We start from the raw sequence: 22493 nt of genomic DNA, 5'->3' as shown, positions 1-22493 counted from the left end.
GATACAAGTGTCCTTTTTGGATCACTCTAATACCTTTTTAGGCTCAAAGCGCCTTTTTCAAGGCCCTATTTTGATCCTTTTTGGCCCCCGCGATGCCTTTATAGGCCCAAGCGCCTTTTTCAGGCCCCCGAACTACCTTTTTAGGCTCAAAGCGCCTTTTTCAAGGCCCTATTTTGATCCTTTTCGGCCCCCGAGATGCCTTTATAGGCCCAAGCGCCTTTTTCAGGCCCCCGAACTACCTTTTTAGGCTTAAAGCACCTTTTTCAAGGCCCTATTTTGCTCCTTTTCGGCCCCCGCGATACCTTTATCAACCGAAGCGCCTTTTTTAGGCCCCCACACTGTCTTTTTAGGCTCAAGCGCCTTTTTCAGGCCCCTGAGACAATTTTTTTGGCTCACATGTCTTTTTCAAGGACCTCTTTTGGCCATCACATGCCTTGCGTAGATCCCAATGCCTTTTCCACGCCTCATAAACATCCATCTCATCACAAACCTAGAGAAATATCCCCACATTTTGTCTTATTATTGTCTGTCATACTTGCTAAATCTACACAAACATTCTCGCCTATGAGTCATGGTTACCCTTACTCTACCAATTGTATTGTTCCCACTTTTACAAGTGTCAAACTATTTCATTATTTATCCCAAAAACACAAAAAATATTAAAATATATATCAAAAATCCAAAAAACATTTAAATATTCGAAAAACACACAAAAACATCCATATATCTTCCATAAAAATCACGCAAAAAAAACATAACATTACATTATGAACAACATCTGTTGCCCCTTTGATTGCCACAACAATAAGCACAAACTTTCTATTCTCCTACGACAGCAACACCTACTAATGTTTGGCAGCTTTTTTTTTATTCTAGCCTTCCTAGGGGAGGTGGCACGACAGGATGTCCAAACAATGGCATTCCTTCAGACCCAGTCCCAGATGATGATGCCCCTGGAGTCATCCTCACACCTGCCCAAAGTGTATCCATGGGGATAGGGATGTTACCACGCCTCAAGAGGGTGTTTATCTGCTCCATAAAATGTTTTTCAGAGTATACAACTCCTCTCCTTTGCTCCAAAGGGACCGCTTGGTGATATAATCCCATGTAATATGCCGCCTCTCGCGCAACCCTCACTAATTGCTCCATGACATCTTTCATTTCTGCTCGTAGTCTTTATGCTCCTGGAATAGTTGTTGTCCTTTGCGCAATATCACGTTCTCTTTCATATCTATTCGCTAGCATTTTCATTGACTCCCTCTCATGTTTCACTGTATTTAACTAATTTTGGTACCATGTAATGCGCGCATTACTTGCATTTAGCTGCTCTTGTGCCCTCCGTGCTAAACTATTGGTCTGCACTGCTGACTCCTTGTACGCTTCTACTTGCGACCGCAGGAGCACTAATTCATTTTCACATCTCTCCATCGCCGCTCTCTCAGCTGCCAAAGTTGCCTCCACAGTCTCCACTCTTGTTTGCTCCATCATTAACATCATCCCTAGATGCTCAGCTTCTGTTCGTGCACCATCCTCTCGCGCTCTTTCAATCAGGCCTTGAAAGAAATTTGCATCTTTCTCCGCCTGGTCAGCCCGTTCTTTTTCCATTGCCAATGCTTTTTCCATCACCACCGCTGCATCATGAGCTTCTTCTACTGCCGCATCAGATTGCAATGCTCGAAATGGCCGAAATGCAGACAACACTGGGTCACCCTTTTGTTCCCCAGAGCTCTGCATCATATCCCCTAATTTACTTTTTCCCTTCTTCCATTCGACCGCTGTTGGTCGCATCACGGATCTTTGTTCCCCTTCTGGAAGGATCTCTTCTACAGATGGCTGATCTTCTACACTTGCTCCCTCTAACCACACTTCCACCCTTGGTAAGTTTGTCTCCTTCTCTTTTTCCATCGCCTCTGTTTGTTGCCTCGCACCTTCTGCTAATAGTTGCAGCAAGGTCGGATCTTCTCCTTCCTCTTTTGGCTGATTTTGAGTTGGATTACTTTTGCTAGCCTCCACCACTCCCCGATCACAACGCCGCACACTTCGACGTGGCAAGGTTTCTCTTCCTTCTTGTTGGCTCTGCTTTACACCCCGCTTCTGCCCTCGCACCCATTTCCTTTCTCCTTGGCTTTCATTTTCCTCTTCACTCCATCCCCCCGTTCCTCCTTCTATCGCCTCTGGCATTTTCTGCCTCTGCTCTTGTGAATCGGCCATTGATATTTCCCTCACAGCTTAATTCTTCACTCACACTTTTCTTATGCTTCAGCTAACACTTCTTGTTGTTCAGCTTTCATCAAATTCACTCACCTTTTATAGAACCCACAACATTCTCCATCGCTTCCATTACACGCTATCCATCTCTTCGGCAACAAGCTTCAATACCCACCATCATAATAGTCAAGTCGGCAACGACTTCTGTCCTTTCCACAGCTCACCTCCCCTATAGTAACAGTATGCTATATCCTACCTCTTTCCACTAACTTCCCACGCTTTTGCTCGCACTATCTCCTATCTCCTCATCCCTAGATTTTCTTCTGCTAACCTTCTCATTTTCATCTTTCCTGCCACTATCCTATCACGTTGAACCTTTGTACGGTCATCCCTTGTAAATACTTTGGTTTATCCACTGTATATATCTTGTGTGTCAGTCCTTCGCTTGGTATCATTGTATATCTCTCATCTCTTCACGTCCATTCATGCTTGCTCAACAAAAATCAAATACAAATAAACATTTTTAGTTCTCTTGGCTAGATACTTTCGCGAATCCTTGTAAGAGACCCCTTGTCATCAACATGTTGTCCTAAATAGTTCTGATTGCCCAGCTCATCCTAGTCCTTGATATTATCGATAGATCCTTGCAGGCTGCATCCTTCCTCTCGTTTGATCTTGGTCTGTCAGTATCCAGTCCTACCGATCTCTTTAGCAAAAGGTTCCTTTTTCATGGATTTACATTTTCTTTCGATTTATTTTCTTTTCAGGATTTCACATTTGGTTCTTAAAGTATCTCTTTCAAGTGATTTGGGTTGTTCCCTCCTCATGGTCGCCACGATCTTTTATATCATGGTGTGCTATGAATGGGGCAATTCAAGAGCAAGGTTTTGATCAGGTCTTTTTCTTTTTCTTTTCTGCTTGTGAGTTAGTCAGATATGCCCCTTGCATAGTCCAAACATGTGATCACTTGTGGTTACATGGTGCACTTGGGAAATATTGTTTGCTTGTGGATTACCCAGTATCATTTCCACTCTGATTCTTTCAGGATTCATGTGTGATGCTGGGGCAATCCTTGTGTGTTTGTTTCGTGTCAGTCCTATGTAATATTGGTAAAAAGGCCTTGATGTTCTTAGTAACCTTGGCATATTCCCAATATTCCTATATCAAAATAAGTGCTCAACTACATGGTGGTGCTCCCCTTTGGAACACCCACATGCTCAAGCTTCAATGGATTACTTAATACTCCCATTTTATCAAAACATACCATCCTATCCAAGCATCCCATCCAATTAGTCTTCCAATCCTGATCTACAGGTTTTATCCATAGCCCAATCATATCTCCTATCAATCCCATGGTATTTAATCCTGTATCAATCATAATCATACCTCCTCTATCAATCATATTCTTAGCTCCTTCATCAATCATAATCTTAGATCCTTCATCAATCATAATCTTAGGTGCCTCATCAATCATAATCTTAGGTCCTTCATCAATCATAATCTTAGGTGCCTCATCAATCATACTCTTCGCTCCTTCATCAATCATACTCTTAGGTGCTTCATCAATCCTAATCTTAGCTCCTTCATCAATCATAATCTTAGGTGTTTCATCAAACATAATCTTAGCTCCTTCATCAATCATAATCATAGTTTCTACATCAATCATCATCATATCTCCTGCATCTCTCGTAATCTTAGTCATCACCAATCATAAATCCTTGAATCATTATCTCCCCAAATCTCCCATCTTCCACCTCACTTCCTTGGGATTCAATTTAGAAAACCAATCACCCTCTCCCCTCTCCCTAAAGCTAGTGTTCTTACCCATTGGTTATCGTTGTGCAAACGGTTTTCCTTTGTATCATTCTCCCATAGCTTCCTTGATTCACCTCTCTGAGCTACCCTCAGTCCTCCTCTTGTCCTAGATTCTTGTACCTTTCAAGAAGCTATCGAGCCTCTCCTTCTCTCCTCGCCATCTTCTTGAGGGGGCATCACACAGTCCACTCTCTCTTCTTCTATTCAAGACTGGGGCAATCATGTTCCTTTCAAAGTTTCCTTCGTGTCGTCTATCTTCAAACTTCTTTGAAATAGTATTGTTCCAAAACTATCTCAAAGAGGGGCAAAATGTAGACACCTAAAAATCCTTTAGAAAATAAAGTATTTTTTATTTTCTGAAAAAAATCCCTGATGACATCATCATTTATTAATTAATTATTTAATTAATTAATTAATTTATTTATTTTTATGCCATTAAATCCCTTTATCTTAATTAAAAATATTTAATTAAGGAATCCCTCCCAAAAATGTTTAAATCTTATTTAAACATTATTTTCTTATTTATTAATTATTTAATTAATAAATTGACCAAAAATCCAAAAATAAATTATTTTTTTTTTTTTTTGTCCAAAACTTGGCCAATTTCCTTAAGACCACTAACCTCTTTCAAAATCTTCTAAATCCTTCTTTAATTTTGATTAAAGGCTAATCCCATCATTTCCTACCCCTAATCCTAACTCAAAATATTTAATTAAGATTAAATATTAATCCTCATATTTACTAAAAATATTTTAATAAATATTTCCTTAACCTAAACTCTTGAAATAAATAAAACTTTATTTATTTTCTAAAAAAATCTTATTTATCCTCATCCTAAAAGCCTAGACTCTTCTAGAAGATGTCAATTCTAATCCTAAACCCCCCTCTAACCTTGTCACATTCCCTAAACAAGGTTAGCCAACTCCTAAGCTAATCCTAATCCCTCTTCTAATCATGTGCACAACTTAAGCAAGGGTTAAGACTTGCTAACCCAAGCCAAAGTCAATAATCTCATCCTCCTCCCAACCACCTCCAAGCCAAAGTCAACAATCTCATCCTCCTTTCAACCATCTTTATTTATGACCCAACCATCCCCATTTATGGCTCAACCTCCCTCATTACTCCTTTGACCAACCCATATCCTACCCTCTCACATCCAATCACCTTGTGACATGTGTCACCTCCTAATTGTCTTTAAACAAGCACAATCCATGTGCTCCCCTTTGAGTGCATCCTAGCCCTCCCTTACCATCTTGCCATCCTTGCATCCTGACTGTCCATCCTTCCACCCCTTGGCCTATAAATAGAAGCCTCTCCCTTCACTAAAATCATCCACTTTTGAAGCAAACTTATAATGCTATTTTGAGAGCCTAAAAACTAGCAAAATACTATTATAATGCTGAAAACCCTCCATACCTTCATTGTTGAATCATTCATCCACACTCATATTTGATTATCACTCATCCATTTGGAGCTTGAGCACATCGTGAGCATACATCCACTATCCATCAGGGACATAGCTTCGTCATCATGAGAAGCACTTGAGGAGTTTACCATCTTTGGTCTACTTTCCTCAATTTTGTCTTCTTTGGTCCTATCTTAAGTGTTTATTTGTTTTTAGTATTGAGAATGCTTTTTATAGATCAGTGTTCATTTTACTCTACTAAAATAGGTGATACACCAGGAGCTTGGGGCTTTTTTGTCTATGTGACATGTGTACTTCCAATATTTTTGTGATCTTGACTTGGTCACAATTATTCAACTTGACCATATTTATTAAGTTCATTAATTTGTGAACAAAAGAGTGTGTTTTATAATGTTATGGTTTGAGGACCAACATGTATTAATGAGGTTTTGATTTGAGGACCAATATGATTTCTAATTATCTTTTTATGGAATTGAATTTGATTATCATTCTTTATGTTATTTTTAAGATCTTTTTGTGACTCGTGAGCTTAGGGGAGGTTGTGTAGGTGTATATTAAGAAATTGGCATACTATAGGGGTCTGGGGCCCAAAGTGGCCAATTCCAGGGTAACCTATCATAAAAATATTAATAAATTAGTAATTAATATTTGTAGCACGCATTAAAAAAATAGAAATATTGCCCCACTCATGTCTTAAGCACTTTTCTAGGCTGAGGATAGGAATCGGATGACACATACAGAGTAGTTATGACTAGTATTCCTCATCTTTGTGAGAGGGCATTTTGGTTTTGCATGGGTCACATAAAGGGTTGAGGATCTAGAGCCAAGTCTAGGGTAATGAAACACTTGAGGGTTTGAGGTCTAGATAGATTAGTCCAAGATAATTCAAGTAGATGACCATGTGATTGTTGATATAAGATTGTTTTGAAGTGAAGAACTTGTAATGGAATAATTATTATTTTGTCAATGATGCCAAACCCGCTACCTATTGGTGAGACAATTACTTTTTGGTTTGAAAGCTATCATTTAGTTGATTGATGAAAAGGATTTGAAAAGAGGAGATAACAATAGCACCTAAAGAAAGGTTGAGTTATTTGGTATGTAAAAGAAGCATTGAGATCAAGTAAGACATTGATACTATAGTGCATTTTTTATCTACTTAAAGTTTGAAATGAAATATTACTCAAGTTAAGACTGGAAGAAGCTCAAGTATGAAAATTGTCTATTGAGCCTTGCCAAGAAGTCGGTGCCAACTGAGGAGAAATTAGTAGAAGCAGAGTGAAAATCAAGAGGTGCCAAGCAAAGATGAAAAATAGTGCAAGCCGAGTGATTGTCAGTATATGTTGAGTAAAGTTTAGTTGATGTTGAGAATTAGTCAACTTTAGTGTTTCCCGAGTGAGCTAGTGTTAACAAAATAGTATAGATGTTGAGTGACAACATATTGATGTTGAGTGCTAGTAAATATGTTAAATAAAAGATTTGATGAATTTGAGCCAACTATTTTGTTTTCTTGAATTGTGTGAAGTGTGTCGAAGATAACTATGATGAGGTAGTGGCACAGAATTCAAGGTAAACCATTTTGAGGAGAATTTAAGGAAGATTGTAGAAGGAGTTTCTAGAGGAACCAAATGGAAAAATGGGTAGATTCATTGTATCCTAGCTAACCCTAAAATGGACGATTGTGGTTAAGCTACAAAAGATCTTAATTCTCTATTTATAGAGATAGCTGGTCAGAAGAAAAGGTTGTCATGTGTGAGAATCTAAGGAAGATAAGGAATCTAGGGTATTGCTTCATTCAGTGGCTGAATAGAAGAGACTGCAATTGGCATGCAAAGCAAGAAGGCTTTGTAGAAGTTGTGAAAACCAATTTCACAGATTGCCAAGACCACGTGCATGCCAATTGTTGTATGAAAATACAATAGGAGAGCTTGTTTATAAAGGCCTCCAGGAAGCTTCTAGAATGAGCTAGAAAGCCCTAGGAGATAAGTATGACAACAAAGCATACACCCACAAAAGGTCAACCGGCCCGTGGGCAACCTCGACATCGCTTCTCCAGGCAGCACCACCCCTTTGCGCCAGCGGTCGCCACCTGTTTCATAGCATCCGTCGATCTCACCACTGCCACCAGAGATCCTCAGCAACAGAGCTCTGTCAGCAGCTCAATCTTCATCCACCGCTCTGCTAGATTCTGCAACCCTGGCGCCTCCTCCTCCCGGCGGCAACACCTATTTTCGACTCTGCTCCGGTGGTTCCCTCCTGTCCGCCACATGCACAATCGGTGCCAGTCAGCGGGTATAGTCACTGCCACTTTAGCAATTTTTGCCACGTCAGTAGCTGTGGGGTGACACGTGGCCTGGTGCCATGTGGCACTTTGCCACGTGGACCCTACCACGTCACCCACCACGTCAACAATATGCCACGTGGAACCTTTTTTTGCAACGACGGTCATTTAGCCGTCAATTTTAAGATCGCAAATTGATGATATCAGCATGATGTCATCAGCATCAAGCCTCTTGTACCTCTCCTAGGGTCATTTTGGACCTACTATTGGTTTTTTGGCCATAACTTGAGCATACGGAGGTATTTTTCCGATCCGAAAGAAGTGTTGAAAAGATGGTTCTGAGACAGAGAAATTGGTATAAGTATTTTTAAGTTTTGATGCATTTTTATTATCTATTTTTTAGTCAAAGCTTGAATTTTTTTGACTCCGACAAGCATATCTTTTGCGTCCCATGCTTGTTTTTTGAAAACTTTATATTTTTGGAAAGCTGGTTCGGTCACCTTTTTAGAAATGTAGTCCTTTTTCTTAGTTTTTGGCCCATGCTCTTTCTATTATAGCTTTGGTATTTTTGCTATATGGTGAATATTTTGAGTGTTTTAGGCCTGAGGATCGTTTTCCTGGCATGGACTCTCTTGTTTTAGGCTGTACTTTCTTTTGTATCAGCTTGTTTTTAGTTTTGATAATTGTAGCTATCATTTTGAAGCACTTTTTTGTATCGCACTGAGATAAAGTGCCACTTTTGCATTCCGGGGATCATGAACGTTGTTTTGAGTCAGTTGTACATGCACTATTTTCATAAAGCACCATGGGGGGGATAGTTGTTTGTTGTTTTAGGCATTCTCCCTTTGTCAAGTGAGTGTCCCTTCCATGACATTAGCCCCATGCAGAGTCTATTTGACTATGTCTTTATAGGTGTCTGTACCTCTTTTCCTCTCTCATCGTTCTTGGTTCGTTTGCAAGAGACTTTGGCCCACCTTCTCAGTTGCCTATCATCACACCTTGTCTGCATTAAGGGGGGGTTATGCTGTTGTTCTAATGCATCCGTGGTTCGATGGTTCGATAGTGTGAACTATGTATTCAGTGGTTGATCCTATGTACAAGGCGATTGCAGTGGCTGGCTACCTATGCATTTCAGTGAGATGGATCATCTACCATATAGACATGCTTGGTTCGTGCCTTCTTCTTCCATGGAGGTTCTTCAGATCAGCAATTTGATAGATTTGTGGCTTCTTCATGCTTCACTGATGTTCTTCATGATCACTCTTTGTTCCTGTTTTAAGGGACATTTCCCTAGTTGGAGGCTTCTTTAGTTCTTCACTAGGTTACCTCTTTTTGGGGGAGGTTTTTCCCACGTGGTTTTCTCTCTTTCCCCATTTTTAGAGGTTGCATTTTGTTGCATTGTACTTGGGTACCTGACATGGCCTCATTGCTGAGACCCATTCTGCATTTCATCTTAGTTTTGGGAGCTTAAGGCATTCCCCTAAGTTGCACTTAAGGGGGGGTGTTAGAGTAAATAATTAATTAATTGTTAATTATTTATTCTATTACTTAAGCTTACTTAGGTTAATGCATTTATTTAATATTTTGTATTTAATGCACGTAGTGGTTAGTTGTTGACAACACGGGAGTTTGTTCCCTTCTAGCATGTTCCACCTTTTGTGGATAATGTGCTGAGTTCTCATCCTTATCTTCTACCACCTTCCAGCTTGTTCTACAAGCTTCCATGAGCTCTTTATAAGCGGGCTCCCTCTTTGTATTTTCATATCATAACATATCAAAGGCATTGTGCATGTTGTAAATACATTTTCTCTTGTGTTTGCATACTTGTGGTCTCTTATGTCCGTTTCGGGTTTTTCCCTTGCTCCATGCTCTTCCTCTTCTTGGCTTCTCTTTAACAGGTTTTCGCATGCAAGTGATCTTGGGCGTCTTTAGAGTTAGCTTTCCTCAACTCCAACACTCCACATAGATGATAGGATAAGTATGACAAGGTAGGAATAAATTCTTGTGTTGTCAACAAGTCAATATGTAAAAGTATGCTAACTCCTAGATAACAACTAATAAACAATGCATTTATCTAAGTAAACTTAAGTAAAGTGTAAATAATAATAATTTACACTAACAACCCCCCTTAAGTGCAATTTAGGGGAATGAACTTAAGCTCACAAAAGCTAAGATGAAATGCAGAATGGGTCCGGGAAACTAGGCCAGGGAAGGTACCCATGTACAAATGCAAAGAAATGCAACCTCTGAAAAAAGGGAAAGAGGGAAAACCAAATGGGAAAAACCCTCTCCCAAAAAGAGGTAAGTACAAACATGTTGAAAAAATATGAAGGAAGGCCTCAACAAGACCCCCCAAGGACAACTTCCATAACCCCAAGCATAGACCACAACTAAAGATAGTGTGGTGATGCAAAAGATTTGTTGAAGATGTCAGCAACCTATGTGTTAGTAGGAATGTACTCCAAAGAGATAACACCATACTAAATCAACTGATAGATGAAGTGTGTATGCAACTCAATATTTTTAGTGCATTGATGCTCCATCGGGTTGTAGGAAATATGAAAAGCACTCTGATTACCGCACCATAGAACAGTGGGATGATCACGAGGAAAAGAAAAATTAGTCATTAACTACTAAAGCCATAAAATCTCTTGAGTAGCAAACACTGTTTCCCTTTACTCAACCTCTATAGATGAAAGTGTGCAAGCATGATGCTTCTTGCATGACCATGTGATAGGACCAAAGCCAAGACAAAAAATAAAGCCAAAAGTAGACTTTCGATCATCGACATCACCGACCTAATTTGAGTCAGTGTAGCCAACAATGTGAGGAGTCCCTAATGTGTAATGAATGCCATACATAAGGGTGCCTTGAATGTATCTCAAAATGTGCTTGGTAGCTTGCCAATGACTCCCATGAGGCTCTTGGGAAAACTGAGAGACAAGACCAACTACAAAGGAGAGATTAGGACAAGTGTGTGTCAAGTACAACAAGCTGCCAGTACAAAGTGGCATCCATTGAAGGTAAAGAACATGAGGTAGACAAGGTGACACCTAACTGAAAAGGTGTTGGAGCAGGCTTGCAATCAAGCATGTCAAAGTGGCGAAGCATGTCAAGAGCATACTTCTGCTGATGAAGAAAAATCCTAGTAGAGGACTGAACAATCTAGAGACCAAGAAAATAATATAGCAAGCCAACATCAGTCATCTCAAATTGGTCCATCAATGCACACTTAAGATCTTGAAGCATAGAGGATGAGCTACTCGTGACAATAAGATCATCAATATATAGGACAAGAATCAAAATCTCTGCTCTAAGACATTGAATGACATTGTAGGATTGAAATGGTAGTGGGTGAAGCTTGTAGAAAGTAGAAAGGAGTCCATCTTCTCATACCAAGTTCAAGGGGCCTGTTTGAGACCATACAATGATCATCAAAGTATGCAAACCAAGGAGGAATCCTACACAAATCCTAAAGGCTACTCCATGTAAATTTCCTTAGTGAGATCACCGTGCAGGAAGGCACTCTTCACATCCATTTGAAAAATAGGCCATCCCTATGAAGTTGTAAGGGATAAGACAAGGTGAATAGAGTTCATTATGGTGACAAGGGCAAATATCTCAGTGTAGTCAATACCCTCAACCTATGAAAAACCCTTCACAACAAGACGAGCCTTGTGCTTATCAATCAAACCATCAAAAAGAAACTTAGTACGATATATCCATTTGCATTGCACTAGCTTTTTTCCCTTAGGAAGAGTACATAGATCCCAAGTATGATTCTTCATCAAAGAAGAATACTCCTCCTCCATGGCATAGTCCCACTCTGAATGTTAGTCACTACTACAAATTTGAGGATAATCACAAATAGCATGACTGAGAAGACTAGATCTCATAGTGTGAGATCAGGTGCAACAGGAAGTGGAAGGGTCACCAGCTAGAGATCCTGCAGCCTCAACTGTAGCCTGAGCCCATTTAGACATTTGTGGAGGATCCTATGGTGGAGGTAAATAAGGATCATCAATATCATCATCCTCATCATCTGAAAAAGAGATTGGAAGAGATGAGGGAGTAGTGGGAAGTGAAGGAGGCGCTGGAGGCAAGGTATGAACTACAGGAAGGCTCTCATCAAACTAGACATCCCATCAAAATAAGACCTCTCTGGAATCAAGATCAAACAACCTATAAGCCTTAACATCCTCACAGTAGCCAACAAAAATGAGGGGTTGACTCTTCTGCTCCATTGCTTTTCTCTGAGCATCAAGTACAAATGCCCACACTGCACTACCAAAAACTCGAAATGAAGATACATCAGGCTTGACATGAGACCAAGCCTCCTTAGGACTCATATGTCAAACTGCCTTGTGAGGCATTCGATTCTAAATATAGTTGGCACAATTGACTACCTCTACCCAAAAACACGAATCCATGGACCTGAATTGAATCATACAATTAGCCATCTCTAGAAGTGTTCTATTCTTTCACTCGGCCACACCATTCTACTAAGGGGTTTAGGGCACTGAAAACTGATGTTGAAGACCATGTTTAGAGCAAAAATCCCTAAAAGCTTGGTTCATGTACTCCCCCCCATTATCTATGCATATCCGCTAAATAGAAAGACCAAATTGCTTCTCCACAAATTCCTTGAAGACTTGAAATGAATCAAAGACATCAAACTTGTACTTCAAAAATTACACCCATGTGCATATGGAGAAGTCATCAATGAATGTAAGCACATATCTAGCACTAGAAAAAGGAATGGAAAATGACATGAGGTCACTATGATTCAACTCCAAAGGCACCAAAGCACGAGTGGCTCATCCATGTGGAAAAGAATCCCTATGTTGCTTACCAAATGCACAACCTTGAGAAACACCATATCTATAGGAAATCTGGGGAAGCCCAAGAACAAGTGCTTGTGTGCTCATCTACTGAAGATATATGTAATTGAAATGGCCAAAATTCTCATGCCAAATTTTTCTTACTAAATCTGCACATATAACTAGATAGGAACTTGTGTCATCAGAAGACTCGAATCCATCAAATCTGTAGAGGTGAGATGCATAGTCAACACTCCCAATAGCTACAATCATCTCAAAATCATGTAAGTCCTAAATAACCACATCATGTGGTGAGAACTCAATTGTCTTACCATAGCCAGAGTGGCAAATATGATAAATGGACAGTAGGTTCATCAAAATGTCAGGGACAAAAATAACATCCTGTAGAGAACCCTTGGCTAATGCAACAGAACTAGAACCCATAATGGAAAGATGTGATGAGTTCTCAACTACAATCTACAAAGTAGCACAAGGAGCAAGTGAGGTGACCAACTTTGAAGTGTTTTTCATATGGTGAGAGGCACTAAAATCAAGAATCTAGGTAGGCCTAGAAGTCATAGCTTGAGCAGTAAGAGCATGACCTTTCCCTGCAGGGGGGGATGCTAACTTAGGAGCTAAAATGTGATGCTCCTGCATGGCTTCCTCTAAAGCCTCCAAACACTTCTAACACCTAGAAATGGGATGGCCATCCTTGCCACAAAAATTGTAGGTCTCACTTGATATATTCTTGGTCTTGGAGGAAGACTTAGTAGACTTCAAAGAATCTTTACCCTTGGAAGGGTTAGCTAGAGGTGTAGAATCAGTTTTTGGTGTATCTTTCTTTGGTTTCGGCTTTCTTTTTTGATTTCCCCTTAGAAAACTGAGCAACCAATGCTTGGTTGGAAGATCCAGAGGCATCCACCTATTGAATCTTTTCCTATTCTCATGTCAACCAATCAAAAAAATATCAAAAGAAGGCATTTGATGTCTGTTACCCAAGGCATCCATAGTGGAGTAGAAGAGAAGATCTGATACTATCCTCGCAACTTTGAGAGTATAACAAAGATACACTCGTCATTTGTTTTGTTTTTCCTACATCCCTGCAAAACTATATATAGAGATTTGAACTTCATCAAGAAGTCTTCAATGGTGGGAAAGCTGCAGATGTCAAAGAAGTCAACTCTACATGAAACTGTGGTGCCCAAAAGTCATTCACTATGCCAAACAAGTTACGAAACTTGGTCCAAATAGTTGAAGGAGTGTTTAATCCATCCAAGTGAAACATGAGACTATCTGAGATGTTTAGTGCAATCAATCCCATGGATTCATCCATGTTGTTCTAGACATGACTATAAGCCTCATGACATGAGAATCCTAGTCATTTGTGCTTTCCAGGTGTGATAGTTGTGTGGCATGAGCCGGGTCATAGAAGGATCTTACATTGAGAGAAGAAGACAAAAATAGAAGGGTCTAGTCTAAAGTAAATTTAAAAAAAGAAAATAACCCCCCCACCACAATGTATAAAAATATCCCTCAAATACCAAAGAAACAACTATAGAAAGCACAAAAACTGAGAAAAGAACCTAGATTTTAGATACAGAGAAGGAGGAAACTGAAGCCTCTAATTCAATACCAAAAATGGGAGCTCAAACAAACTCAAAATGAAATGAAACTAGCATCATTGTCTCCATCTCGAAACTAGCTTTTCAGTGCTTTTTTCAAATAAAAAAAAGACCTTTGTCTGCTCAAGTTATGGCCAAATAAAACTCTTGCTCTAAAATTAAGCTCTTTGGAAAATTACAGTCATTGCAAAAAATTTGACGGCTGTACGACCATCATTGGAAAAAATCTAGTGAAAGAAAAAATTCTAGCAATTGGAAGTGAAGGCTTAGTGACTGCAAGGGTGGAGGGCCGCAAGGTCAATAGATCTAGGCATGGGAGCAGATTAGAGTAGACAGAGGCAACCGTTGGTAGAAGGAAGATCGACCGCTAGGAAGGCCACAACAGGTAGATGTAGGGCCGTAGTGATGGTGAAAACACTGGCCGTGATGGTTGCTATGACCTGTGGCATTTTGGTGACCCCTACAAAAAAATGAAAAAAATTTTGGGGGCAAAAATCTGTGCCCAAAAAATAGGCAGATAAATTTACATTTTTTTGGAATTTTTTTTTTTGTTAAAAACATATATATACAAAATTTTCACAAAAAAAGTGTAAATACAAAACTTTTTTTTTTTCATTTTTGCTTAAAGTGCCTTGAAAAAATGTACTTCCTCTTGATTGAAGAGAAAAACCTTGAACAAGCTAGGGTTTGTGTCTCTGAATCGCGGCTTCAATAATCTGCAAACTAAGAAGCAATAGGGACACTCTGATACCATGTAGAAGTTGTGAAAACCAACTTCACAGATTGCCAAGACCACCTGCATGCAAATAACCTATTGAAAAAAAACCAAAGAAGAAAAGGTAGGGCTTGGAGAATCTCAACAAAGTGAGAGAAAACATATTCCAACAATGAAAAATGAAATTGTTGTACGAAAATACAATAGAAGAGCCTATTTATAAAGGATTCTAGGAAGATTCTAGAATGAGCTAGAAAGTGCTAGGAGATAAGTATGGCAACAAAGCATACATCCACAAAAGGTGGATTATCCTCCACGTAGATGAGAGGATAAGTATGACAATATAGGAACAAACTCCTGTGTTGTCAACAAGTCAATACGTAAAAGTATGCTAACTCCTAGATAACAATTAATAAAAAATGCATTTATCTAATTAAACTTAAGTAAAGTGTAAATAATAATAATTTACACTACTAGGCTTAAGAGTATGAATGCTTGAAGGGTGAACAAGCTATTAGAGCTCAGAGTGTGTGAATGCCAAGCAAAATGGAAGATTGAAACAAAGATCTGTAATCTACAAGTGAGTTGTAATTTGTTATTAGATCAAGCCTTACCGTTACTTTCTAATCATTGTATCAATTTAGGGTAAATCCTTGGATTAAGGTTGACCTAATAGTATTTTGTAAATCCATTAAATGAGTTAGATTTTAATGGAATGGTCTAAAGTCCTCTGACAAGGCTCACTCCTACCAGGGTGATTTAAATCCTTTAACTAGGTCACATTTAATAGTGTGTATTGTAACCTTTAACAGGGTTGGCCTTTCACAAGGTGTCACTTCAAAAGAGTGAGAATTAGTGGCATGTTACTGGTGGTTTTTCCCAAATTGGGTTTCCACATAAAATCATTGTATCAAATGTGTTATTGAATCTATTATGTTTCATGTTTACATTTCTGCAAAGTTATTTTGGCCTAGAAAAGTAACGTACAAAGTTTAAGTATTGTATGATCTAATTGATGCATGCATGAAAAGATTTTATTGATATGGGTTTACTAAGAATTGAAAAGTTTTATTTGTACATCTAGACCTTGGATAACTGATTTATCCCCCCTCTCAGTTATTTGAAAGAATTCCAACAATTGGTATCATAGCACTATAGTGCTAAAGAGGACTAGTTTGAAGGTACAAGAAGAAAAAGATTAAGATGTTCAAAAGAGAGGTACCCAAGCTTAACAAGGAGAACCTTCTTGCATGGAAAAGTGTGATGAAGCTACACCAAGGAGGTCTTGGAGACCATGCACAATCTACCATCACCACTGAGCATGTTGACCCTATTGGAGCCCTAACTACTAAGGATTTGAAAAAGAACAAAGAATACAATCAAGCAATGTTGGAGATTGCCTTTGCCCTAAGTTATTCTAAGTTTGATGACATTAAAGGTTGTGATACTACAAAGAAGATGTGGGATTCTCTTCACACCATTTATGGAGGAGACACAAATGTTTTGAGAGCCAAATCTGAAAGTCTTAGAGTTAAGTTTGATGACATGAGGATGCAAGAAGGTGAAAACATTGCTCAATATCAAGCTCTAGAATAAAAGATATTGTTACTGCTATAAGAGGAGCTAATGGTAAGATTGATGCTGATATTGTATTGAGCAAAGTATTGAGAACACTACTGCCCATCTATGCTGGTAGAGTTTCTATCATACAAGAATTAATATGTATACCTAATTCTAATCTGTCTCTTGAAGGTTTGGGAGGTAGGCTCATTGCCTTTAAACTCTCTAATTTTGATAATTTCAAATCTAAGAATGTTGAATATAATTTCAAAGCTAAACTATCATTAAAGAAACCTAAAGAGAAGAAGAACAATAGAAGTGGAGGAAAATATAGAAGCAAAAGAGACAAGGACAAAAAAGATTACAAAGATAAAGGCAAGAAGTCTTGCTACATTGCAAAAGAGGAAATCAAAGATGGATATGATGACCATGATGATGAAGTGGTGTATGTTGCAATGAAGGATGATTCTGATGAGGATGAGGTAACTGCACTAGTGTCTTATGTGAACAAGAGTGACATATGGATCATTGATAGTGGATGTTCACATCACATGACTGGAGATAAAAGTAAGTTCATTATCCTAAATTATTATGATGGAAGTAGTGTAAGGTTTGGTAATGATGCACCTTGTCTGATAAAAGGAAAAATATCTATCAAACTTGCAGAAAAGATCATGTGGCATAATGCTTATTATGTAGAAGGTGTTGGCAATATGTCCAATCAATTAGATAAATTAAGTCATGGTTGTCATTTATGGAAACATATTTGTTTTGTAGATTAATTCCATTTAGTTACAGAAGAAAATTGTCTGAGTATCAGACAACGTTACAACAACAGGACAATTTTGATGATGATAGAATATTCCCTTAGAATATTCTCTTGTGTAGTTGACCAGAGATGCATGACATCATAAGGATGATGTATACTAGTGCGCATGTCCGTACAGTCAACCAAACTTAAGTTATGATGAAAATAGTGATACACTGTAGAACAAAGCATATTAGCAAAATATGGTTAACGATTTGATTTATTGTTTTAATTTATATCTTCTTGTTGAGCTAAGTCTAATAATGTTATATGAGCCGACTAAAGAATAATTCATTAAGATGTTCCATACAAGTAAAGTATTTTATTTGCGAAGTTAAAAGGTGTGATGAGAAAATGTGAATTGTGAGTTGTGAAAGTGAAAAGTGAATGATTTAGTGATGTGAAGTCGATATTATCTTGTGAAATAAGAGTAACAAGTGAATGCGACACTTTGATATGTGATGCAAAGATCTAATGTAGATTGATATGTGCGTAGTCACTATTGTGTGAAGAATCATCAATCAGAAGGTTTGCTAGTACAACAAACAAGTTAATATTGTATGTATACTCATTTATTGAAGAACTTATTATATAGTTGCATGTTAGGGTAGTGGGCTCTTCTTGCACACATTTGTATATGATCCACCAACTCCTAACAGGGTTAAAGAAACTCCTAATAGGGTTGAGGCTTCTAACAAGACCTAGTCTCCTAACAGGGACTCGAGACACTATACATGCTTCATAGACTCCTAAAATGTTTAATATCCTTAACCAGATCCTTATATATAGTGAATCATCTAGTGGATTTCATCCCCATCGGGGTTTTCCCTTGGCCAGGGTTTCCCTAGTTAACAAAATATGGTGTTATGATCTATCTTTGTGTATATTTATTTACATTGCTCAACACTATTGGTTTATTTTATTATGCACATCATAAAGTGATTAATTATATTCAGTTTTGGGTTAAAAGATTGAAAATACTGATTCACCCCCCCCTCTTAGTATTATCTATTTCTAATAGAAGGACTTAACTATAATTTGTTGAGTCTGTCACAACTAAATAGTTCAAGTTGCAAAGTTGAGTTTGAGAACAAGATAGAAAAGATCTATGACACTGATGGGAAACTAATTAGGAAAGGTCATCAGACTAGAGGAAATCTTTTCTATATTGATATGAATGATGCTACTTGTCTTATTGCAGAATTTGATGATGTGTGGTTATGGAAAAAGAGGTTATGTCATGTTAAGTTTGATAACTTGGTCAGTATCAATAACATGAAAAGAGTCAGGGGTTTGCCTAAATTAAAGAAACATGACAACATAATTTGCAAACAATGTCAATTTGGCAAGATGACAAAATCTAGTTTTAGAAGTAAGACTTACACCTCTAAAAAAATTCTTGAGACTGTTCATACTAATTTGTGTGGACCAATTGATGTGTAAAGCTACAAGGGTGACAAGTAAATTATCCCATTTGTTGATGATTATTCTAGGATGATGATAGTTATGTTTCTGAAACATAAATATGATGCTTTCCAAATGTTTAAGTGGTACTTAGCTAGAGTTGAAAAGGAGATAGACAAAAGAATGAAATGTCTGAGATCTAGTAGAGGTAGAGAATTTACATCAAATGAGTTTGAGGTGTTCTGTAATGATAGAGGAATCAAAATATAGACATCTACACCTAGGACCCCTCCACAAAATGAGATTGTTGAAAGGAGGAACATATCTCTAATGGATTGTGCTAAAAGTGAAGAAGGTATATTCATTGGCTATTCCATAAGAAGTAATACTTATAAGTGTTTAAATACTAACACTAACAAAGTTGTGGAAAGTGCAAATGTGAAGTTTGATGAATATATAGAGGTACATGAAGCTGAACCTATGAAGGAACTTGAAGAGTACAAATCTTTTGTATACTTTTACGAAGTTATGCCTCCTGATGAAGATGTTGTAAACTAAGTTGCAAATCAATATCAAGTTTTAATGATTGTCAAGTCACATAGAATGAATGTCGAATTGCATTTAGGAGCCGAGTTACAGTCAAGAGCTGAGTTGCAGACAAAAGTTGAGGCACATTCTGATTCTAAGATTAGTGTACATGAAAGAGATGATGAATTACCGAATAGAGAAGTACACAGTGATTCTAAAGTTGATAGACCTAATGAGGAAAGAAGAGAAGAACCAAGATTGTCAAAATATGTCAAGAGACATCACCCTACTGAATAAATTATCAGAGATAAAGATGCTAGACCAATGAAAAGAAATAGGCTGAGAAGTGATACATGTTGGTTGAGCATGCATGAGCCTAAGAAAATGAAAGATGCCTCAGAAAATGAGGATTGGAGTAAAGCCATGAAAGAAGAGATTGAGAAGATTGAGAAGAATAAGATGTGGAGGCTAGTTCCTAGACTAGAGGACAAGAATGTGACTGGAACCAAGTGGGTCTACATAAACAAGTTAGATGAAAATGGTAAAGTCACAAGGAATAAGGAAAGATTAGTTTTTAGGGGTTATGCACAAGAAGAAGGAATAGACTATGGAGAAATATTTGGTCCTATTGTAAGATTGGAAGGAATAATAACTCTGCTTGCTTAATCTGCATACAAAGGTTTCAAAGTTTATCAAATGGATGTGCAGTCTGTTGGAACAATTGATTAATTGAGTATTGTCCTTGATGTTACACAAAATCTCATATCATTACTAGTCAGTGCATGTCAAGCTTACTTGGGCATTGAAGACAATTTTCTATGTTTATTGAGTGATCCAAAGTTTGCTTAGTTCAGAAGGTAGTGTCTACCAAGTTCACTCAGATGCTAAAGGAAAGTTTTTGGAAGATTAGTGTTAACTGAGCTCACTCAGTCAATGAAGGAAATGTTGGATGGAACTAGTGTTAATCAAGCTCACTTGGTTACCAAAGGAACTATGCGAGTATGCAGTGTTAACCAAGTTCACTTGGTTAACATAGGAAAATTATTTCTAAGTTAGTGTCTATGAAGTAGGATCGACTAAGAAAGGATTTTCTTGTTTTGGCATATTGAGTTTAATGATTTATTTGTTGGTTCTAGCTGACTGGGAAGATGCATATTAATTATTCTAAGTTGTATCTAAGCTAACTTGACAATATGGAAGATTAAATAAAAGGTCAAGTTGAGGGTTAAAAATTGTGAAGTGTGAAATGCATGGAAGATAATTGTAGATTTGATGATGCTAAGAGGAAGTGAATCTAGAAAGATAAGCAGAATATTATTGAGAAGCTAAAAAGATATATTCGATCATGAAGAATCAAGTATAAGCTAGAATTGAGATCAATAATAAGCAATTCAATTACATCCAAATTAGGTCATGTCATTGTTACTCTCTAACCATAGCAGTGATCTAAATCTCTTTACAGCTCGTTGGCTTAATAACTATTTGTAAATCCTCTAACAAGGTGGTAGTTCTATTGAATTGTCTAAATACCTCTAACAAGGCCACTCCAAACAAGGTGATTAAATCCTATAACAAGGTCACACCTAATAGTGTATTTTGTAACCTTTAATAAGGTTGGCTCCTAATAGGGCTCACTTCATAAGAGTGAAAATCAATAGCTACGTGCAATTGGTGGTTTTTTCCCAAATTGGGTTTCCACGTTAAATCTTGGTGTCAAATATGTTCATGCTATTTCTTTTATTTGTTTGCAACTAAGATAAAGTAATAAATAATCTCAAATAACATCTTAATATTTTCATGTTAAGTATTTGTTGAGCATTCACAATAACTACGAAGCTACAACATTTTCAATGTTTTTACCAAGCATTAGTAGAGTTCAATTTTTAGAGTCTATTTTGTACTGACATCTAAAGGATCTGGGATTTATTTTTGTAGTAACTATTTCACCCCTCCCCTCTTAGTTAATTAGCTTATATTTCCAACAATTGGTATCAAAGCTCTTGGTGCTTGTATAGAAGGTTTCAAGGACCTAAGCTAAATATCAAGATGTCTTACATAAGAGAGATTCATAAGTTGAATTGAGACAACTTTACAGCATGACAAGGACTTATGAGATTACATCTAGCAATTATCAGTAGTTCAGGTTGTAAGTATCTTGATACAGAATATAAGACTCCTACTAGAAAATTATCAATTGAAGACATTATTGAAAAGAAGAATCATAACATCATGATGATTGATATTGCATCTGCACTTAGTTATGCTAAATTTGATGAAGTAAAAAACTACAAATCAGCTCATGCAATGTGGATCAAACTGAAAGACATCTATGGAGGAGATGACAATGTAAGAAGAGCTAAAGCAGAAAGTCTCAAAGGTCAATTTGATTAGATGAAAATGAGAGAAGATGACAACATTGCAAAATATGTGGAAAATACGAGTACAATCAAAGCATCTGGAGGAGACATTGATGACAAAATAGTTGTAAGCAAGGTACTCAGAACCCTTCTTCCTATTTATGAAATTAGAGTGTTAGCTATTCAAGAGATGAGATGTGATCCAAATAGCAACATGACTTTGGATGCTCTAGTTGGAAGATTGACAACTTTTGAGCTAGATAACTATTATAACTATGTTCCTAGTTCCAAAGGTATTGAGTCTAGATTTGAAGCCAAACTCTCACTCAGGAAAAAGAGTAAGAAATCAAAGGCCAAACAATCAAGAAGTGAAGAAGAAACAGAAGAAAGTTCTAACAGTGATCTTGAAGTTGTTGAGGCCCTACTCATAAAGAAATATTCCAAAGGTAGAGTAAAGTTCAAAGGCAAGATTCCTCTAATCTATTTTTCTTGTAAAGAAATTGGTCACATTGCTACTAGGTGTCCAAACAGAGAAAACAAGGATGAGAAAAAAAAAAAAAAAAGTACAAAGGCAAGAAGGAATTTAAGAACCACAAGGACAAAGGTAAGAAATCTTGTTTTATGGCTAAAGATTCTGATAGTGGTGAAGATGAAATGGTATATATTGTTGTAAAAGATGAATCTAATGATGAAGGAGATAAGATGACACTTATCTCTCATGTTAGCAAAAATGATACATGGATTATTGACAGTGGCTGCTCACATCATATGACTAGAGATAAAACAGAGTTTGAGCACATGGAATATTATGATGGTGGTAGTGTTAGATTTAGAAACAATGAACCCTATTGCATAAAAGGAAGAGGATGTATTTCTTTAACCAATGAACTCATATGTAATAATGCTTATTAGGTTGAAATATTAGAGCATAATCTACTAAGTGTGGCAT

Source organism: Cupressus sempervirens, chromosome 8 (genome assembly GCF_028749045.1).
Source record: "Cupressus sempervirens isolate cs-2001-9-10 chromosome 8, ASM2874904v1, whole genome shotgun sequence".
NCBI lineage: Eukaryota > Viridiplantae > Streptophyta > Pinopsida > Cupressales > Cupressaceae > Cupressus > Cupressus sempervirens.
This window is presented reverse-complemented; position numbering follows the sequence as displayed.